Below are 20,884 nucleotides of genomic sequence, written 5' to 3' on the forward strand. Positions count from 1 at the left end.
AGAATTCAACTAACTGTGGTCAGTAAAAGCATCTAAATTCCTTTTAGCAAAATAAGATCATGTAGACCTATGACATTGGTTTAATATTTGTTTCCCACATTAAAAATATGACCTGTGTTTGTGGGGCTAGGTGATGTCAATGCAAGATTGACCACCTCCCCAGAAAATTTGCCTTCCTCCCCATCAAGGTGGTAAGCCAACCCTGACCAAGGAAGATGCTGTGGATTTGGGTTCCAAGAGTGAGTAAACCCCTTACCAAGCCCTGGGGTGCACTTTGGTGGAAGCTGGTATATGTCTGACGTTGGAATTGGGGGTGTGCAGGGCCACCCTGTGAGATGAACCATCCAAATGAAAAGAAGATGTCCTACTGTGGGGTCAGACCCCATGCTCAATGGGCAATTGGCTCTCCAGTGAGCAAGAAGGCTCCCTGTCCTACACCCCTGTGTCCTGGCCCTAGGCTTCCTCATCTCCCTCACTGCATGGGCAAAATATTTTGGGAGGCCACACACTAAGGCCCGGGGCAGGGCTCCATCTGAACGTTTCCTTGAGTGTGAGGAAGTACTCTCTGCTCTATTCCAGTGCCTCTCATTCAGTGCTAGCACTCTGTGTGTGTGTGTGTGCACGCACTGCTGTCTTTGCTAGGCATCAGCAACTTCTTATTTTGCCACACACACAACTGGCCCTTCTCCATTCTCCTCCTGTAGCAGTTACCCTGTTCTGCCTTCCATCCTCCTACCCTACACCCTGTAAGAAAGAACCAGAAATGGGCCCATCAGCTTATGGGACACACTTTGCCATTTCTGAAAGAATAGAAAATGCAGAAACCCGTATAACAGTATGTTCAAAAAAAGGGGGGGTCGATAAAAGGCCTCACCTTTTCCTGACGTGCACCCTGTTTCAGCGTCCCTGACATGGACCCTGTAATTACAGGAACTATTCTCCAGAATGGGAACCAGCAGCTTTGAATTTGAGAAAAAGCATACAAAATAGACTGTCTTAGAGGAAGAGCAAAAAGCAGAGCATCACGTGACCTCAGCATTGGGTTCCTCAACCACAAAACAGAGACAGTAATACTCCAAAGCAGCCTGGTGAGATTTACCTATGGGGCTAACTTAATGCAAAGCACTCATAGAAGTGCCCTGTTCATGGATGGCCCCGTGCAGGAGAGTGATATTTATAGCTGCCCAACACGGTAAAGGAAGAAAAAAGTCAACACTGCATCTTGCTTTTCTTTGTTTTTTAAAATTTTGATAGCGAGCTGGGGAGGGGCAGAGAGAGAGAGAGAGAGATTGAGAATCCCGAGCAGGTGCTGCACTGTCAGCACGGAGCCTGATGCAGGACTCAAACTTAAGAACTGTGAGCTCAAGACCTGAACCCAAATCAAGAGTCAGTTGCTTAACCTACTGAGCCACCCAGGTACCCACTGCATCTTGCTTTTATTTTATTTATTTATTTATTTATTTAAAAAATTTTTTTAATGTTTATTTTTGAGAGAGAGACAGAATGTGAGTGGGTTAGGGGCAGAGAGAGAGGGAGACACAGAAGCAGAAGCAGGCTCCAGGCTCTGAGCTGTCAGCACAGAGCCCGACACGGGGCTTGAACTCACGAGCTGTGAGATCATGACCTGAGCCGAAGTCGGACGCTCAACCGACTGAGCCACCCAGGTGCCCCTGCATCTTGCTTTTAAAGCAGGGTGCCCTACAGTCAGGACTCTGTTTGGCTTGGACACCTCATCTGAGAGATAAATCTGGCAGGATTATTTACTTGGAATTTAGACTTTGCCATAAAAATATTCAAAGAGCATAGTACCAAGGCAAAGAGGTTTTTAAAAGTTGGGTTTATCTGGAGAGAGTCCTCATTGGTAAGGATGGCCATACGAGCTTGTACGGGGAGGTAGTGACTGTTGGTGGCAGGGGGCCCACATAGATGGAGGCCCCATCGGGGGACAGAGGAGTCTCCAGGTCATTAGAAAGCAAGCAGTGGGCGTATGGTGCACACAGAAGGTTCTTGGGTATTAATTCACCTCGGAGCTGTCTGCTGTGCACAGAAGGTAGATTAGATTTAGGGCAGCTGGGGAATAAGAGCATGAATGGGAAGAATGTGGACAGAAAAGAATCAGAGCACAATCTCATATAGCAAGCCTGGGAAATCATCGAGAGGCCGAAAAGATACTGAAAGACGACCCAAGGCCTAGGCAGAATGAAAGTGTCTAATAATTCTCAGAGACAGAGTTGGGGAAAAGAGCTATTTTCTAAGGCCAGCAAGAAATGTTGACTTGACCCACAATCCAGAAGAGTATTAGGGATCCAGATCATTGGTTCTACTACTAATAAGGGTAAGGATGCAGTGGCCATACAATTAGAAAGAGAGAGAAATAGCCCAGACTCTGCCACCGACATGAAATCATTGTGAAAAGCATATTTTCATCACCTGACCAATCTCATATTTTACTGGTGATCTGGGGCCATGAAACTTAAAAAAGGAATCAGCTAAGCAATGGAAGGCCCCTCAGGCTGAGCTGAATTCTGGTTTGAGATTCATTTGCTACTCCCGAGAGAGAACTTCAGCATGAAGAGGAGACAAACCTGAGGTTCTCACAGGAGGATGTTGGTCCAGACATTTAAGAGTTGGAGAGATTAATTTAGAAAGAGTAGAAGAACAAGGAGAGGTGACCTGGTATTTGGATAAGCAGAATTTAATATAAGATGACAAGGCGGGGCCTCAGAGGGCTGGAGCACAAAGCCATTGCTCACAGAACTTTCTCCAATATTTTCTTCAATAGATCTTCCAATCTCTAGAAAGAGCAGGGACACGAGTCCCTGAGTCTGTGTCATGGGCAACTGCAGACTATGGAAATATAGGCCATCAGCCCTGCGTGGATCCTAAACGTGCCAGAGTAGGTTTCAAATGAGATGCACATATGCCTGATCGATCCTGGTGTCTGTCAAACCTCTGCAGGCCCTATTCACTCATGGCCCTGGTGAGCACCTGTACAGCTTTCTTCTAGTCCACAGGCTATTTGACCTTTTGAAAATTAATAAAGAGAAACTTCACTAAATGAGAGGTCCCCCAGAAAGGGGACCTCTCATGCCTAGCATTTCTTGGAGCCCATTGCATGCCGCAGACTCAACAGGAAGAGACCTACCTTCTAGTCCCAACAGGAAGAAGAGGATGCTTTACTACCAGCAGCAGGAGGAAGGAAGATGTTCTCCTCCCCGCCCTTCCCCATCCCCTCCCTCCCCTGAAACAGCCCAGCCAATGGGAGACAGTCCCAACTCAGACAATGAAAAGTCACTATACTTTTAACTCCTAGTTTACTCCAATGGACTTTTTGTTTATAAAAACCCTTCCCAGCACCCACCCCACATTTCCTCTATATAAGAATATATATATATATATTCTCAGAATATATATATTCTGCCCCTCTGCTTTGTTCTCCGGACTTGCCTATCATTTCGCCACAGCGTCCTTGTCCTGGATTGCAATTCTCTGCTATTCCCAAATAAACCCATTTCACTGATAAAAATAACTGTTTCTCTCCTTCCTTCCTCCCTTCCTTTCTTTCCTTTCTTTCTTAGTTTATGTATTTATTTTGAGACAGAGAGAGAGAGAGAGTACAAGCGAGGAGAGGGGCAGAGAGAGAGGAGAGATTCCCTAGCAGAGACTGACGTGGTGCTCAAACCTACGAACCATGAGATCATGACCTGAGCTGAAAGTAAGAGTCAGACTCTTAACAGACTGGACCACCCAGGCACCCTGCACTTCAGGCTGCTTGAGAAAACTTGGTTAATCATGATAAATGGTTAGTCACTTAAGTGAAAAAATTAGGCCAGTCTATAATACAAATTACATTGCTGAGTTTTGCAAGTTGAATATTCTATATGAAATATGCAATGGGCTCAATTGTGTTCCCTCAAAATTTGTATGTTGAAGTCCTAACCCCTAGTACTTCTGAGTGTAACTACATTTGGACATAAAATGATGTCATATGGGTGGGCCCTAATCCAACATGACTGATGTGTTTATAAGAAAAAAAGATTAGGGCACAGACACCCTCAGAGGAAAGACCACAGTGGACATAGTAAGAAGGCAGTCATCTGCAAGCCAACGAGAGGGGCCTCAGGACAAACCAACCCTGCTGGTCCACCTTGACCATGGACTTCTAAATCCAGAACTGTGCAAAAATAATTTTCTGTTATATAATTGATCTAATCTGTGATATTTTGTTATAGCAGCCCTGGCAAACTAATACATGATGTGTGCTGAAATGATTCAAGTCATTTCAAAAATACTAATGGGCACTTTCACCCTTACATCAAGCCAGCTTAATTCAGCAGGGGGAGAAACAGTTCAATAGACAGAATTTTGTTTCTATCACAAGGCACTGATGTGGTGGTAATGGTAATGGTAATGATGTGGTAGTGAAAACAATAATTGCATACCAAACATAACAAGTGCAGCTCTTTAGTTATCTATTGCTACAAAACACAGTATCCCAGAACTTAGTAGCTTAAAACAACTATAAATATTTCTTACTTCACACTTGCTGTGGCTTAGATAGGTGTTTCTGTCTCAGGATCTCTCATGAGGGTACACTATGAGGCCAGCATTACTTTGATTCCAAAACCAGACAAAAATCCACTAAAAAGGAGAAGTACAGACCAATTTTCCTGATGAACATGAATGCAAAAATTCTTAACAAGGTACTAACCAACTGGATCCAACAATACATTAAAAGAATTATTCACCACAATCAAGTGGGATTTATACCTGGGATGAAGGGCTGGTTCAATATCCACAAATCAATCAATCAATGTGATACATCACGTTGATAAAAGAAAGGACAAGAACCACATGTTCCTCTCAATAGATGCCAAAAAAGCATTTGACAAAATATAGCATCCTCTCTTGATAAAACCCTCAAGAAGGTAGGGATAGAAGGATCATACCTCAAGATCATAAAAGCCATATACAAAAGACCCACTGCTAATATCATCCTGCATGGGGAAAAACTGAGAGCTTTCCCCATAATGTCAGGAGCACTACAGGGATGTCCACTCTCACCACTGTTATTCAACATAGTATTGGAAGTCCTAGCCTCAGCAATCAGACAACACGAAGAAATAAAATGCATCCAAATCAGCAAGGAGGAAGTTAAACTTTCACTTTTCACAGATGACATGATACTCTATATGGAAAATCCAAAAGATTACACCAAAAAAACCCTGCTAGAACTGACCCATGAATTCAGCAAATTTGCAGAATACAAAATCAATGCACAGAAATCGGTTGCATTTCTATATAATGAAGCAGCAGAAAGAGAAATCAATGAATCGATCCATTTTACAATTGCACCAAAAACCATAAAATACCTAGGAATAAATCTAACTAAAGAGGTGAAAAATCCATATGCTGAAAACTATAGAAAGTTTATGAAAAAAAATGAACAAGACACCAAAAAATGGAAAAAGATTCCATGCTCCTGGATAGGAAGAACAAATATTGTTAAGATGTCAATACTACCCAAAGACATCTTCATATTCAATGCAATCCCTATCAAAATAACACCAGAATTCTTCACAGAGCTAGAACAAATAATCCTAAAATTTGTATGGAACCAGAAAAGACCCCGAATAGCCAAAGCAATCTGGGAAGAGAAAACCAAAGCAGCAAGCATCACAATCCTGGACTTCAAGCTGTATTACAAAGCTATAATCATCAAGACAGTATGGTACTGGCACAAAAACAGACACTCAGATCAGTGGAACAGAATAGAAAACCCAGAAATAGACCCACAAATGTGTGGCCAACTGATCTTTGACAAAGCAGGAAAGAATATCCGATGGAATAAAGACAGTCTCTTCAGCAAATATTGTTGGGAAAATTGGAAAGCAACATGAAGAAGAATGAACCTGGACCATTTTCTTATACCATACACAAAAATAAACTCAAAATGAATGAAAGACCTAAATGTAAGACAGGAAGCCATCAAAGTCCTAGAAGAGAAAGCAGGCAAAAACCTCTTTGACTTTGGCCACAGCAACTCATTACTCAACATGTCTCTGGAAGCAAGGGAAGCAAAAGCAAAAATGAACTATTGGGACCTCAACAAGATAAAAAGCTTCTGCATAGGAAAGGAAGAAATCAGCAAAATTAAAAGGCAACCAACAGAATGGGAGAAGATATCTGCAAATGACATATCAGATAAAGGGTTAGTATCCAAAATCTATAAAGAACTTATCAAATTTAACACCCAAAAAACAATCCAGTGAAGAAATGGGCAAAAGACAAGAGTAGACACTTCCAAAGAAGACATCCAGATGGATAACGGACACATGAAAAAAATGCTCAACATCACTCATCTTCAGGGAAATACAAATCAAAACCACAATGAGATACCACCTCACACCAGTCAGAATGGCTAACATTAATAACTCAGGCAACAACAGATGTTGGTGAGGATGTGGAGAAAGAGGAACACTTTTGCACTGCTGGTGGGAATGCAAATTGGTGCAGCCACTCTGGAAAACAGTATGGAGGTTCCTCAAAGAAGTAAAAATAGAACTACACTACAACCCAGCAATTGCACTACCAGGTATTTATCCAAAAGATACAGGTGTGCTGTTTTGAAGGGGCACATGCACCCTAATGTTTATAGCAGCACTCTCAACAATAGCCAAATTATGGAAAGAGCTCAAATGTCCATTGATGGATGAATGGATAAAGAAGATGTGGTATGTATGTACAATGGAGTATTACTCGGCAATCAAAAAGAATGAAGTCTTGCCATTGGCAGCAATGTGGATGGAACTAGAGGGTATTATGCTAAGCTAAATTAATCAGTCAGAGAAAGACAAATATCATATGACTTCAGTCATATGAGGGCTTTAAGATACAAAACAGATGAACATAAGGGAAGGGAAACAAAAATAATATAAAAACAGGGAGGGGGACAAAACAGAAGAGATTCTTAAATATGGAGAACAAACTGAGGGTTGCTGGAGGGGTTGTGATTGGGGGGATGGGCTAAATGGGCAAGGGGCATCAAGGAGGACACTTGTTGGGATGAGCACTGGGTGTTCTATGTAGGGAATGAATCACTGGATTCTATTCCTGAAATCATTATTGCACTATATGCTAACTAACTTGGAGATAAACTAAAAAGAAAAAAAGATAAAAGAAAAGAAAAGGAAAGTGGTTCTTAAGGCACATTCATTACCCCTGAATATATAGTTATAAACATGCTTTTATACCACTAATATCCCCCCACATGTTTTAATTTAAAAATTAACAAAAATGTGTGCAAGATAAAATATTTATTCAAATGCTGACTGAAGTGCATTTTCAATCACCAAAGAAAGAGTCACATCTGATTTCAGGATTTTGGTAGTTCTTTTAACTTGGAGATTTCCTCCTTGGCATGATTCATCTGTTGGAGTTTTTGCCTTATTCCACCTGGTAAAGGTAGCATTTCCCTAAAGCCTGCTTCTCTGCCAATCTTGCAGTGCTAAGACTTTTAACTAATTCAACTTGCCCATTAGAGGACTTTGCTATGACAGGTTCTTGGGTTTTCTTCCTTGGGGGTGTCCATTAGAATTGGAGGCTCCCTCTATCTCCCCCTTTCTTGTGACTAAAGGAGCTGGATCTAACACATAATTTATCATCTATGAATGCCCTAGAAATTAACATCTCCCTGCTTTTTGGTAAGCGGGTGATACAAATCATCATTTATTAAATCTTTTAGCGTGTCTTGTTGGTGTGCATATTGATCCCTCTGTGCTCTACCCTTTCATTTAAGCTGGGAAAAACCATCCTTCTGTGATTTCTTCCTCCAGGGAAAAGGCATAATAAATGTGAGAGCAAAGGAAGCAGGAAGCCAAAGGCACTGCCACCGATTACAAAAGCCAAGTCTCTTGGGATGAAGCTCTTCCAGGGAGAGGGGAAGAGGAAAAAGCTTGTAAGAACAATGGGAGATCCATGACCCAGGCTCTCCAGGGAGATGGAGAAAGACAGCAGAGACAGACTACCCTGATTAGTGCCCTCTTGAACAGGGGTGTCTCCCTGGGCCATGCCACAGAGACCACTTTCTACATAGCTTTGGTTTACATGTAAGGAAGCCCCCCAGTCCTCTGGACCTCATCTCCTGGGTACAAAGTTCATAGCTTGTCTGAGACACCCAGCCCTGGTGGTGGATAATCAAACTGACCATATATCTCCTTCACTATCACGATCTTGGGTCCCAGAGACAACGTTGTGGTCAAAAAGCTGCCTCCTTGGATCATGAGCTGGGCTTCTTTGGCCCTGAGGCTAGTTATGGAAGGAAAGGTGAGATCAGGCAGTTTCCTGAGCCCAGCATGCTGCCCAGAAGTATCCTCATGTTAGCTGGTGACAGGCAGTCCCTGTGGGGACAGGCTTTGATGAAATCAAAACCAGACATTCCTTTCCCCGAATCCAGGGAATCCCTGTGCCCAGGGCTCATTTTGTGGAGGCTCCTGGAGGTGTAGAGAACTGAAGAAATAACATATTCCCTCTTTCTGGCCCTCTCTCTACTCACGTTCCTTTATTGGCTACAGGCCTAAATTCCCTCTGATAAGTCGGTCTTCTGTCAAGCCAGTCTGCAGGAGGCATCTTGTTTTTCTCTATGGAAACCACATTGGATAAGTAGTCACTTCGCTCAGCAGACCCTCCTAGTGTGCGCAGAGCAGGTTAAACTTAAGGTCTCTGCTTATTCATAGCTTAACATTTTAAGGTCTTTCTGTATGTCAGGTGATTAGATTTCAGCCAATTCTGCTAAATGGCTACAGTTTGTTTTTCTTTCTCTTCTTAGCTACAATACGTGGCCTAGAACACAGATATTTCCCCTCACATCCGGGATGGTACAAAAATGGAACTCTCCGTGTCCTCAAGTTTCTGTCCTTCCCCATCTAGGAGACAAAGAAAAGGATGTGGGGCCAGAAAGAGTTGAGTGGGAGTCCCTACCAGCAGCAGTGGCATCCATGAAATAGTCCAAAGGAGGAGCAGGTTGCTTCCTGGAAAATCAGGGAAGACAAGCATTTGTTTATGAGCAGGAGTCTTTTGGTTGCTGAGCTATCACCTGTATACCCCCTACCTGTCCCTGAAGTGAGCCCTCTCCATTGGCTCCTGTTCTAGAGAGCGTGTTAGTTTGCTAGGGCTGCCATTACAAAATACTGCAGGCTGGGTGGCTTCAACAACAGAAAATTATTTTCTCATAGTTCTGGAAGCTAAAGTCCAAGATGAAGGTGTTAGCAGGTTCTGCTTCTCTTGAGGCTTCTTCCCTTGGTTTCCAGATGGCCACATTCTTTTCTTTAATTTTTTTTAACTTTTTTTAAATTTTTGACAGAGAGAAAGAGAGCATGCATGAGCGGGGGAGGGCAGAGAGAGAGGGAGACACAGAATCCGAAGCAGCTCCAGATTCTGAGCTGTCAGCACAGAGAGGGACATGAGGCTCAAACTCACAAGCCTTGAGATCATGACCTGAGCTGAAGTCGGATGCTTAACTGACTGAACCACACAGGTGCCCCTATTGAAGTTTACAGAATAATTTCCTAGAAGCATGAGGCTCGTTATTTTTTTCTAGAGTGAATTATCATTTTAACGATAATATAGAATTGATGAAACAATGTAAGTATATTACACATTTTTACAAGTAATTTAAAAATTTTATTTATTTATTTAGAGAAAGACAGAGACAGCATGAGTAGGGGAGGGGGAGAGAGAGAGGGAGAAGAGAGAGAATCCCACACAAGCTCTGCACTGTCAGCAGAGAGCCCGACACAGGGCTCAACGAATTCACAAAACTGTGAGATCATGACCTAAGAGTCAGATGCTTAACTGACTGAGCCATCCAGGTGCCTCTATAGGTAATTTTTAGATGTAATAAAATCTTATTGGAAAAATAGTTCTTATTTCTACTGTAAAAAGAGAGAGAGAGAGAAATCTCAATATGATTTAGTTACAAGCACTTAAATTTTATTACAGTCTGTCTGCAAAAGGAGAAGTTTCAAGCAAGCCAAATCAAAGATTCTCTCTTGTTAGGAACATTCTGAAGGAAAATAGAATAGTTAGTCATCACCATCGTTAACACCAAACCTAAAAGGATAAGATTAAATGTCAGTTATTTCACTGGCAGTCATCTCAGGGGAAGGATGACTAATTTTCAAAAATAAAATTTGGCCCTATTAAGTTTATCAGGTAACTATCTAAGCACTTTGTCAGGAATGCTAACTCTTTCTTACAAGGAGGTTGCCAAGGACATCATGCAGGGGAGTGGGACAGTTTCTTTTACCCTGGACTAGGGTTTCTCAACCCAGGCACTATCACCATTTTAGGATGGATAATTCTTTGTCGAGGGGAGGTGGGGGGCGGCATTCTGTGTATTGTAGGATGTTTGACAATATCCTTGATCTCTACCCACTAGATGCTAATAGTGAGAAATAAAATATATTGGCAATCAAAAAACATCTCCAGACATTGTCAAATGTCTGTTAGGGGTAAAATTGCCCCTTGCTGAGAATCACCACTTTAGAATGAGACAGGCTTTGCATGGATTCTACTTTGAGTTTTTCTGGAGGGAAATGCTGAAAAATATATAATAAATAAGTCCATGAGAACAGAAATGGTTTTCTTATAGCAGCTTCACTTACTCCTTTGAATGTCTTCTGGGTTATTCGCCCCAAATCAAAAGGATTGTTATGTAGTCATTAGAGGTGGCATTCTTGTTCTTACCTCTATTTCAAATTGCCCCGTTGTTTGGTGACTGTGGAGGATTTTATGCCCTGGGTCATACATGCTAAAATGAATCTGAAAAAGTGAAGGGAAATCCTTTCTCCTGTCAGGTGGAAGGGGGAAGAGGAACTCCCCAAACCACTGGCGTTTTCTCAGGTGGAGGGCACACGGCTGGTGAAGGTTTATAAAGGAACTCCCTTAAATTTTAATCTAATTGTCCAGCAGTGAGATTGGGCAGGTGAGTTCCTAAAGGTTCCCTGGGCAATTCTAATGTGTAACAGGATGGAAACAATTGGCTTAGACCTCATAGATTAAATGGCTTACAAAAGTGATAACCTAAATTATCACTTTTAAAAGTGGGGGATGGGAGGTGGGATTTGGGCTGATTCTGAGACTGAGCTATTCCTAAAATCACTAGAGAGATCTCTGTGGAGAGTCTGGGACCCTGTTATTCCACATCATCCCACCTTACGTTGTACCACTGACCACGTTAGGAACTAGTGAATTATAAAATTAATATGTCTTGGGGCACCTGGCTCGTTCAGTTGGTGGAGCATGTGACTCTTGATCTTAGGGTTATGTGCAAGCCCCACGTTGGGTGTAGAGATTACTTAAAAATAAAATCTTTTTAAAAATCAAAATTAAATTAAATTAACATGTCTCCAAACTTAAAGTGCGTAACTGACAATTCGCAGGCCAAATAACCACACAGATGAACTTTATTTGGCTTCATCACACTTTACAACTTTAAAAATGACTTTCCAACACTTTAAAAATAAGGAAACAATATAAAAACTTTACGTTTCAATGCTGTGCTTAGCAAACAATTTGGCAACTACCAGCATTGCCACCAGGCAGAAATCATATGAAACTGAGTGCCATCTAATCCTTTTGAATGGCTGAATCTATTTCTAAATCCATCCTTGTACATTTATTAAACAGATATTCTTTTTTTTTTAATTTTTTTTAACGTTTATTTATTTTTGAGACAGAGAGAGACAGAGCATGAGCGGGGGAGGGTCAGAGAGAGGGAGACACAGAATCTGAAACAGGCTCCAGGCTCCGAGCTGTCAACACAGAGCCAGATGTGAGACTGGAACTCATCAGCTGTAAGATCATGACCAGAGCCGAAGTCGGGTGCTTAACCAACTGAGCCATCCAGGCACCCCCAAGAAAGATATTTTTAAAGTCATGTCAGGTTATGGCACTTTAGAACATTTTAATTAGCAAACTGGATTTCTGTTCTAATTCTGTGACTTGGATACACTGGAGGGAGTGGGAATACAAATGTTTTTTGCCTGTCAGGGGGGCTTGAAGCCCTCCCTTTCCTCAAGAATCCATATGCAAAGAGGGCTGTTGGGAAAGCCTGAGACTATTTAGAAGGTGCTGAGGAAAAGGCATGTGAAGGGGGGAGGGGAGAATGTGAGAGGTAGCCAGAGCAAACTGGCTTATGACCTTTGACCCTTGGAAACATTCAGAAAAGAGTTGGCTGATATGTAGCAAAAGCTCTTGGGATTAAAGTGTGGTCCCCTGGGAATCCCCCTGGGAGCTGAGTCTTCCAGTTCAGACTACCCTGCCGACTGGGGAGTGAAACCAGCCCACTTTGCTACCTGGGGACACAGGAAGAGAAGGTTTTTGTTCTCTTTGGCTGGAAAACTGACCTGTGAGGATGTCCCAGCACTTGGAAGAATACGTGTGCCTTTTAGTTGTCTTAACCTCAGCTTGAGCTTTGTTGGAATAGCTCAGTGGACCCCCTCCCCTTGACCCTGCTGATCCCCAATAGCTCAAGACCCAGCTAAACTGGAGATAAGGTGGTGGGGTTCTGGACAGCAGAGAGAGGAGGGGCATTTCTACCACAGGCCCCCAACCAGGCCTGCAGCCCCTGGGCCTGGCCCTGAAACCCCACCCACATTCTTTCCTTGGTGGGGGAGATTTGAAAGGAAAGTTTTGGCAATCACTCAGGACAACAGCTGAAAACCCAAGCAGGGTAAACTTGTTGGGAAAACTGATAGAAGCCCCATCTGGATATTATAGATAGGATTATAATGGTCGTATAAAGGGGGTGGGATCTTCTGGTCAGACCTCACTTCAAAAGCCATTTAGACAGCAAGCTAAGCACTCGACTGACACAGGACATGGTGCAGCTGAACTGGAGAGAAATTTCTCTGGACTCAGAAACAAGGACGCTGCAGCTTCTCCCTCCCTTGCTGCCCAGGGTGGGAAATATTGAGGCCCACTGAATCATCTGAAACACTCCAGGGATTGGTGGGCTGATAAGTTTGGTATCTTCCATTTTGCTTCTCTTAAACCATGGGTGGACAAAATTTCCTGAAAAAAAAAGTAAATATTTTAGGTATTAGGTGACTCGCATTTTCTTTTGCAGGGCTTGACTCTGCCATAGTATCGTCAAAGCAGCCACCAACAATAGCCTTAAACCAGTGATCACTGATGTGTCCCAATAAAAGTTTATTTGTAAAGAAACTCATCGATAGTAATACCATAATTGTAGAAGACTTCAACACCCCACTCACAGCAATGGACAGATCATCTAATCAAAAAATCAACAAGGAAATAATGACTTTGAATGACACACTGGACCAGATGGACTTAACAGATATATTCAGAACATTTCATCCTAAAGCAGAAGAATATACATTCTTCTCCAGTGCACATGGAACGTTCTCCAGAATAGACCATATACTGGGACACAAATCAGCCCTAAGTAAGTACAAAAAGATCAAGATCATACCGTGCATATTTTCAGACCACAACGCTATGAAACTCAAAATCAACCACAAGAAAAAATTTGGGAAGATAACAAATACTTGGAGACTGAAGAACATCCTACTAAAGAATGAATGGGCTAACCAAGAAGTTAAAGAGGAAATTAAAAAGCATATGGAAGTCAATGAAAATGATAACACCACAACCCAAAACCTCTGGGATGCAGCAAAGGTGGTCATAAGAGGAAAGTATATAGCAATCCAGGCCTTCCTAAAGAAGGAAGAAAGATCTCAGATACACAACCTAACCTTATGCCTTAAGGAACTGGAAAAAGAATAGCAAATAAAACCCAAAACCAGCAGAAGACAGGAAATAACAAAGATTAGAGCAGGAATTAATGCTATCGAAACCAAAACCAAAACAACAACAACAACAACAACAACAACAACAAACAAACAAAAAAAAAACCAGTAGAACACATCAATGAAACCAGAAGCTGGTTCTTTGAAAGAATTCACAAAATTGATAAACCATTAGCCAGTTTGATCAAAAAGAAAAAGGAAAGGACCCAAACAAAAAAAATCAAGAATGAAAGAGGAGAGATCACAACCAACACCGCAGAAATAAAAACAATAATAAGAGAATATTATGAGCAATTATATGCCAATAAAATGGGTAATCTAGAAGAAATGGACAACTTCCTAGAAACATATACACTACCAAAACTGAAACAGGAAGAAATAGAAAATTTGAACAGACCCATAACCAGTAAGGAAATCAAATTAGTAATCAAACATCTGCCAAAAAACAAGAGTCCAGGGCCAGATGGCTTTCCAGGGGAATTCTACCAAACATTTAAGGAAGAGTTAACACCTATTCTCTTGAAACTGTTCCAAAACATAGAAATGGAAGGAAAACTTCCAAACTCTTTCTATGAAGCCAGCATTACCTTGATTCCAAAACCAGACAGAGACCCCACTAAAAAGGAGAACTATAGACCAATTTCCCTGATGAACATGGATGCAAAAATCCTCAGCAAGATATTAGCCAACTGGATCCAACAATACATTAAAAAAATTATTCGCCAGGACCAAGTGGGATTTATACTTGGGATGCAGGGCTGGTTCAATATCTGCAAAAAAATTAACTCATCACATCAATAAAAGGAAGGACAAGAACCATATGGTCCTCTCAATAGATGCAGAGAAAGCATTTGACAAATTACAGCATCCTTTCTGGATAAAAACCCTCAAGAAAGTAGGGATAGAAGGATCATACCCCGAGATCATAAAAGCCATATAAGAACAACCCAATGTTGGGGCATCCAGTGGCTTAGTCGGTTGAGCATCTGACTTTGGCTCAGGTCATGACCTCACAGTTTGTGGGTTCGAGCCCTGAATCGGGCTCTGTGCTGACCGCTTGTTCAGAGCCTGGAGCCTGCTTCAGATTCTGTCTCCTGTCTCCTTCTCTCTCTGTCCCTCCCCCACTCATGCTTTGTCTCACTCTGTTTCTCAACAATAAATAAACGTAAAAAAATTTTTTTAAATTAAAACAAAAAAAGAACGACCCAATGCTAATATCATCCTCAGTGGGGAAAAACTGAGAGCTTTCCCCCTGAGGTCAGGAACAAGACAGGGATGTCCACTCTCACCACTGTTATTCGACATAGTATTGGAAGTCTTAGCCTCAGCAATCAGACAACACAAAGAAACAAAAGGCATCCAAATCGCCCAGGAAGAGGTCAAATTTCACTCTTTGCAGAGGACATGATACTCTATATGGAAAACCCAAAAGATTCCACCAAAAAACTGCTAGAACTGATTCATGAATTCAGCAAAGTTGCAGGATATAAAATCAATGCATAGAAATCGGTTGCATTCCTATACACCAACAATGAAGCGAAAAAAAGAGAAATCAAGGAATCGATCCCATTTACAGTTGCACCAAAAACCATAAAATACATACGGATAAATCTAACCAAAGAGGTGAAAAATCTATACACTGAAAACTATAGAAAGCTTATGAAAGAAATTGAAGAAGACACAAAAAACTGGAAAAAGATTCCACGCTCCTGGATAGGAAGAACAAATATTGTTAAGATATCAATACTACCCAAAGAAATCTACATATTCAATGCAATCCCTATCAAAGTAACACCACAATTCTTCACAGAGCTAGAACAAATAATCCTAAAATTTGTTTGGAAGTAGAAAAGACCCTGGATAGCCAAAGCAATCTGGGAAAAGAAAACCAAAGCAGGAGGCATCACAATCCCAGACTTCAAGCTACACTACAAAGCTGTAATCATCAAGACAGTATGGTACTGGCACAAGAACAGACATTCAGATCAATGGAACAGAAGAGAGAACCCAGAAATGGACCCACAAATGTATGGCCAACTAATCTTTGACAAAGCAGGAAAGAATATCCAATGGAATAAAGACAGTCTCTTCAGCAAGTGGTGCTGGGAAAACTGGACAGCGGCATGCAGAAGAATGAACCTGGACCACTTTCTTACAGCATACACAAAAATAAACTCAAAATGGATGAAAGACTTCAATGTAAGACAGGAAGCCATCAAAGTCCTAGAGGAGAAAGCAGGCAAAAACCTCTTTGATCTTGGCCGCAGCAACTTCTTACTCAACATATCTCCAGAGGCAAGGGAAACAAAGCAAAACTGAACTATTGGGACCTCATCAAAATAAAAAGCTTCTGCACTGCAAAAGAAACAATCAGCAAAACTAAAAGGCAACAGACAGAATGGGAGAAGATATTTGCAAATGACAAAGCAGATAAAGGGTTAGTATACAAAATTTATAAAGAACTTACCAAACTCAACACCCAAAAAACAAATAATCTAGTGAAGAAATGGGCAAAAGACAGGAATAGACACTTCTCCAAAAAAGACATCCAGATGGCCAACCGACACATGAAAAAATGCTCAACGTCACTCATCATCAGGGAAAAACAAATCAAAACCACAATGAGATACCACCTCACACTTGTCAGAATGGCTAACATTAACAACTCAGGCAACAATAGATGTTGGCGAGGATGTGGAGAAAGAGGATCTCTTTTGCATTGTTGGTGGGAATGCAAGCTGGTGCAGCCACTCTGGAAAACAGTATGGAGGTTCCTCAAAAAAGTAAAAATAGAACTATGCTACGACCCAGCAAGTGCACTACTAGGCATTGATCCATGGGATACAGGTGTGCTGTCTCGAAGGGACACATGCACCCTAATGTTTATAGCAGCACTATCAACAATAGCCAAAGTATGGAAAGAGCCCAAATGTCCCTCAATGGATGAATGGATAAAGAAGATATGGTATACATACACAATGGAGTATTACTCGGCAATCAAAAAGAATGAAATCTTGCCATTTGCAACTACATGGATGGAACTGGAGGGTATTATGCTAAGTGAAATTAGTCAGTCAGAGAAAGACAAAAATCATATGACTTCACTCATAGGAGGACTTTAAGAGACAAAAGAGATGAACATAAGGGAAGGGAAACAAAAATAATATAAAAACAGGGAGGGGGACAAAACAGAAGAGACTCTTAAATTTGGAGAATAATCAGAAGGTTACTTGGAGGGGTTGTGAGAGGGGGGATGGGCTAAATGGGTAAGGGGCACTAAGGAATCTACTCCTGAAATCATCGTTGCACTGTATGCTAACTAATTTGTATGTAAATTAAAAAAAATAAAATAAAATAAAATAAAATAAAATAAACCACTTTATTTGTGGACACTGAAATTTAAATGTCAGAATTTTCACATGTCACAAAATATTCTTTTGGGTTTTTCCAACCCGAATTAAAAAAATGTAATATATACATAATAACCATTATTAGTTATTATTAGTATTAGTATAAATACTAAGAACATGCGGTTGTACTTAGCTGGTAATTTACAAAAAGAATGCACTAGAAGTTGAAGGAACCTCTTCAAGCAAAAAACAGTGATGAAATGGCAAATCTTTTCTTGTGTGAGGAAAACCAAGTGCCAGAACCAGCAGAGCAGAACAGGAGAATCCAAACACAGGAATAGGGAAAATGAACATGCTGAGCTGATGATCTTAGTAGGAGTGGAACATGGAAATGAAGATGCAGAAATTCTCTTCATCAGACTGGTTTCAAATTCAAAACCAGTCATTCCAAACATTTTGAAGAGAGTGACTCCGGAATGATACTCAGAACAAAGGAAGGCCACTTGAGTCAGGATCCTGCTTATGAATTGCAGCCTGCAAACCACGTGACCCATGCGACACTCAAGTGGCCACTCAATCTGAACGGAGGGCAACAGATCTATTATTTAAAAGAAATGTTTTCAATGTTTATTTTTGAGAGGGAGAGCAGGGGAGGGACAGAGAGGGGGGCACAGAGGATCAAAAGTGGGCTCTTTGTTGACAGCAGAGTGCAGAGTGCCCTAAGCAGGGCTCAAACTCAGGAACCCTAAGATCATGACCTGAACCAAAATCAAGAGTCAGATGCTTAACCAAGTGAGCCACCCAGGTGCCCCAAATAGTCTTATTATTTGGAGACTTCATCTAAACCAGATTGTAAAAGGAACGCATCACAAGTCATGTCTTACAGTCCCTCAGATTTTCTGTCTTCATATCTCAGTGTCTACTTGGAGCTATACTTTCTGTAGGAGGCAGGGTGAAAGTCCTTGAAGTTCAAAGCAACTTCCTGCTTCCAATGTAAACAGTGGAAATCCCAAAAGACCTAAATTCAGTGATGGAATCCCAGGAGGACATTCCTCAGCTGTGGCCCCTTCAGATTTCTCTCTTACAGTGAACACAACCTTAAAATCTGTCCCATTCTCATCAAGCCATGTTTAGAATGGAACATTATTTTCTTGGGCTTATGCAAATGACAGGGCTCATTTCAATCTATGGATCTAGACACAAAAAATAGCTTGGAAAGGCTGGAAAAAAACAGACTTTTCAAGTCCAACAAGTCAAAACTAGATTATTGATCCCAAGAAGGAAAATCTGATTATGTTATTTTGTGACTTTAACTATGGGCACCATAAAGGAGACAGGCAGCCAGAACAGAAGACTCACAGAACCTTTAAATGCCTCAGCTGCTTGAAAGTTCTAAAGAATGTCAAGTTTATGAGTTATTTGAGGAACAATTTGGAACTTGAGAAGCAGAGGGGTGACAGCTGGGAAATCCACACCACCTGCTAGCACCGTCACCCGCAATTTCTCACTCCTTCCAGCTGCAATGTCACATTGAAAGTATACACACAATCTAGGAGCCCTCCACTTTCTGTAAAATTTGTGAATTGTCATTCAAAACAGATCAGATTCTCTTACAGCACAAGGAGGACAATCATAAGCCTGGCGAAATGCCCTGTGTGTGCCAGGTTTGCAATTACAGATCATCAGCCTTTGCCAATGTGGGAACATTTCAGAAAGTGCCATGAAAACACTAAGAATTTGCTTTGTCCACTCTGTCCCAACATTTTCAGAGCTGTCATACTTCATGTGAATCATTGTTGAAGGCATTGGAACAAGAGTCTTTTCAGTGTTCCAAACGCTGGCTTCGGTTTTTGACTTCAAAGGAGAAAACAGCATCAATTCAAGAATCATCAGAAGCTTTTCTCTTCATCAGAAGAGAATGTTTGCCTCCTGAAACAGAGGTTGTGTTTTAAACTCAAGTTCAAACAGGATCAAGAAGTGCAGCATCCATTATTGTGAGCAACACTAACCCCTGGCTGTCACCCATAAAATCTAAAAAGAGGATTGACACAAACTCTAGGTATTCCAGACGTTACCACAGACAGCGTTATAGCTAAAATTATGTTCTACCCACCTCCAAGAATTCTGAAGGCAGAATTGAGGCGAGGCCATCTGTATATCATGGCTGTGGATGATGGTGGTCAGCAATAGTCAGGTTTTACAGTGACAATTCTTTAGCTCTGTACTGTCAAGAAGCTCAGAAGGCTTCTTTATTCTCCTTCCCAGTCAACCTCTCCCTGCAAAGTAAACATTATTCTGATCTCTAACACCATAGAGTCTTTTTTTAAGCTTTGAGTAAATGGGATCACAATATTTTTGTCTTTGTCTTCCTTTAGTAAGTGGGACGCATTCTTGCTGTATGCAGCCATGGCACATTCTTTTTCATTGCTGGGTAGAATCCCATTGAATGAATATGGTAGAGTTTTACGCATCCATTTTAATTCCCGATGAACTTTGAGGCTGATTGTTTTGCTATTTGGAATAAAACTGCTATGAGCTTGTTCATGTTTCTTGGTAGGCTTATGTAGTCATTTGTCTGGAATGTACATATACTTATGAGAAGTGCCGGAACTACTTTGATTTAGCTTTTAAGTGCAGATTCTGCCAAATACTGTTTCAAGAGTGATTGAAATAATTTATATTTCACCAACAATATTGAGAATTCTACAGATACAGTACTTAGTACTGTCAATCCTTTCCATTAGTGCCATTCTCTTGGAGTTGTAATGGTACCACATTATTGTTTTTATCTACATCTCCCTAATGAGTAATGATCTGGAGAACATTTTTTTCATATGATTATTGGCCACTTGAATACCATCCTCTTCTATTAAGTGTCTATTCAAGTCTTGCCCCCTCTTTTTTCTTTCTTTCTTTTTCTTTCTTTCTTTCTTTCTTTCTTTCTTTCTTTCTTTCTTTCTTTCTTAACTAGACTGTCAATTGGGAAGGGCATGAAGGAACTGCGGGGGTGCTGGAAATGTCCCATATTTTGACCTGGATGGTGACTTCATGGGTGTATATATGTACATTTGGGTTGGTGCTTCATGTTGCATCATACTTAAGAAATTATTGCCCACCTAGCACATAAATATATTCTTCCTATTTTCTTTTTGGAGCTTTACTGTCTAGCCTTTAGGTCTATGATTCATCTCAAATTTATTTATTTTTGTCTATGGTGTGATAAGTCAGGGTATCCAGGTTTATTTTTTCATATGCTTATTCAAATCAGCACTAAGAAGACCACTCTTTTCTCACTGTATTGCAGAGGAACCTTTGTGTAAATCTGGCAGGTGACTGTATATATATTTCTGGACTCCATTCTATCCCATTTCTTTGCTTCTCTAATCTTGTGGTAATGCCATACTGTTTCAAATACTGTAATTCTGCTTAAGTTTATGTGATAGTTAATTTTATGTGTCAACTTGACTGGGCTAAGGGATGCTTAGATAGCTAGTAAGACATTATTTCTGGGTGCGTCTGTGAGGGTTTTTGGAAGAGATTAGCATTTGAATCAGCAGACTGAGACCAATCCAATGAGACCCCTAAGAGAACACAAATAAAGGAAAAGAAATCTCCCCCTCTCATTTCTTGAGATGGGACATCCATATCTCCTGCCTTTGGACAACAGAGAGTCTAGTTCTTGGGCCTTCAGACTGACTGATT

At 41.1% G+C, this 20,884-nt stretch overlaps 3 protein-coding genes, 1 long non-coding RNA gene, 1 pseudogene and 1 gene segment (V, D, J or C); 2 read left to right on the top strand and 4 right to left on the bottom strand.

Moving 5' to 3' along the window:
* The window catches only part of LOC102968706 (immunoglobulin lambda-1 light chain), a 718,086-nt gene that overhangs the window by 357,954 nt on the left and 339,248 nt on the right, over positions 1–20,884 (bottom strand). The window lies entirely within an intron of this gene.
* Positions 1–20,884, bottom strand: part of LOC122232563 — a 1,057,381-nt gene that overhangs the window by 339,945 nt on the left and 696,552 nt on the right.
* Positions 1–20,884, bottom strand: part of LOC122232564 (immunoglobulin lambda-1 light chain-like) — a 586,739-nt gene that overhangs the window by 329,917 nt on the left and 235,938 nt on the right. The window lies entirely within an intron of this gene.
* Positions 1–20,884, bottom strand: part of LOC102959445 (immunoglobulin lambda-1 light chain-like) — a 480,152-nt gene that overhangs the window by 316,496 nt on the left and 142,772 nt on the right. The window lies entirely within an intron of this gene.
* On the top strand, positions 153–8,033 carry LOC122232582. 2 transcript variants are annotated; one of them, XR_006209929.1, is made up of 3 exons: positions 153–239; positions 931–1,088; positions 7,836–8,033. It is a non-coding gene; the product is annotated as an uncharacterized LOC122232582 (long non-coding RNA). The 2 variants fall into 2 exon arrangements; XR_006209930.1 differs by lacking the exon at positions 7,836–8,033 and adding an exon at positions 2,783–2,984.
* Positions 8,281–19,134, top strand: LOC122232694 (annotated as a pseudogene).

The sequence above is a fragment of the Panthera tigris genome, chromosome D3, assembly GCF_018350195.1.
Source record: "Panthera tigris isolate Pti1 chromosome D3, P.tigris_Pti1_mat1.1, whole genome shotgun sequence".
NCBI lineage: Eukaryota > Metazoa > Chordata > Mammalia > Carnivora > Felidae > Panthera > Panthera tigris.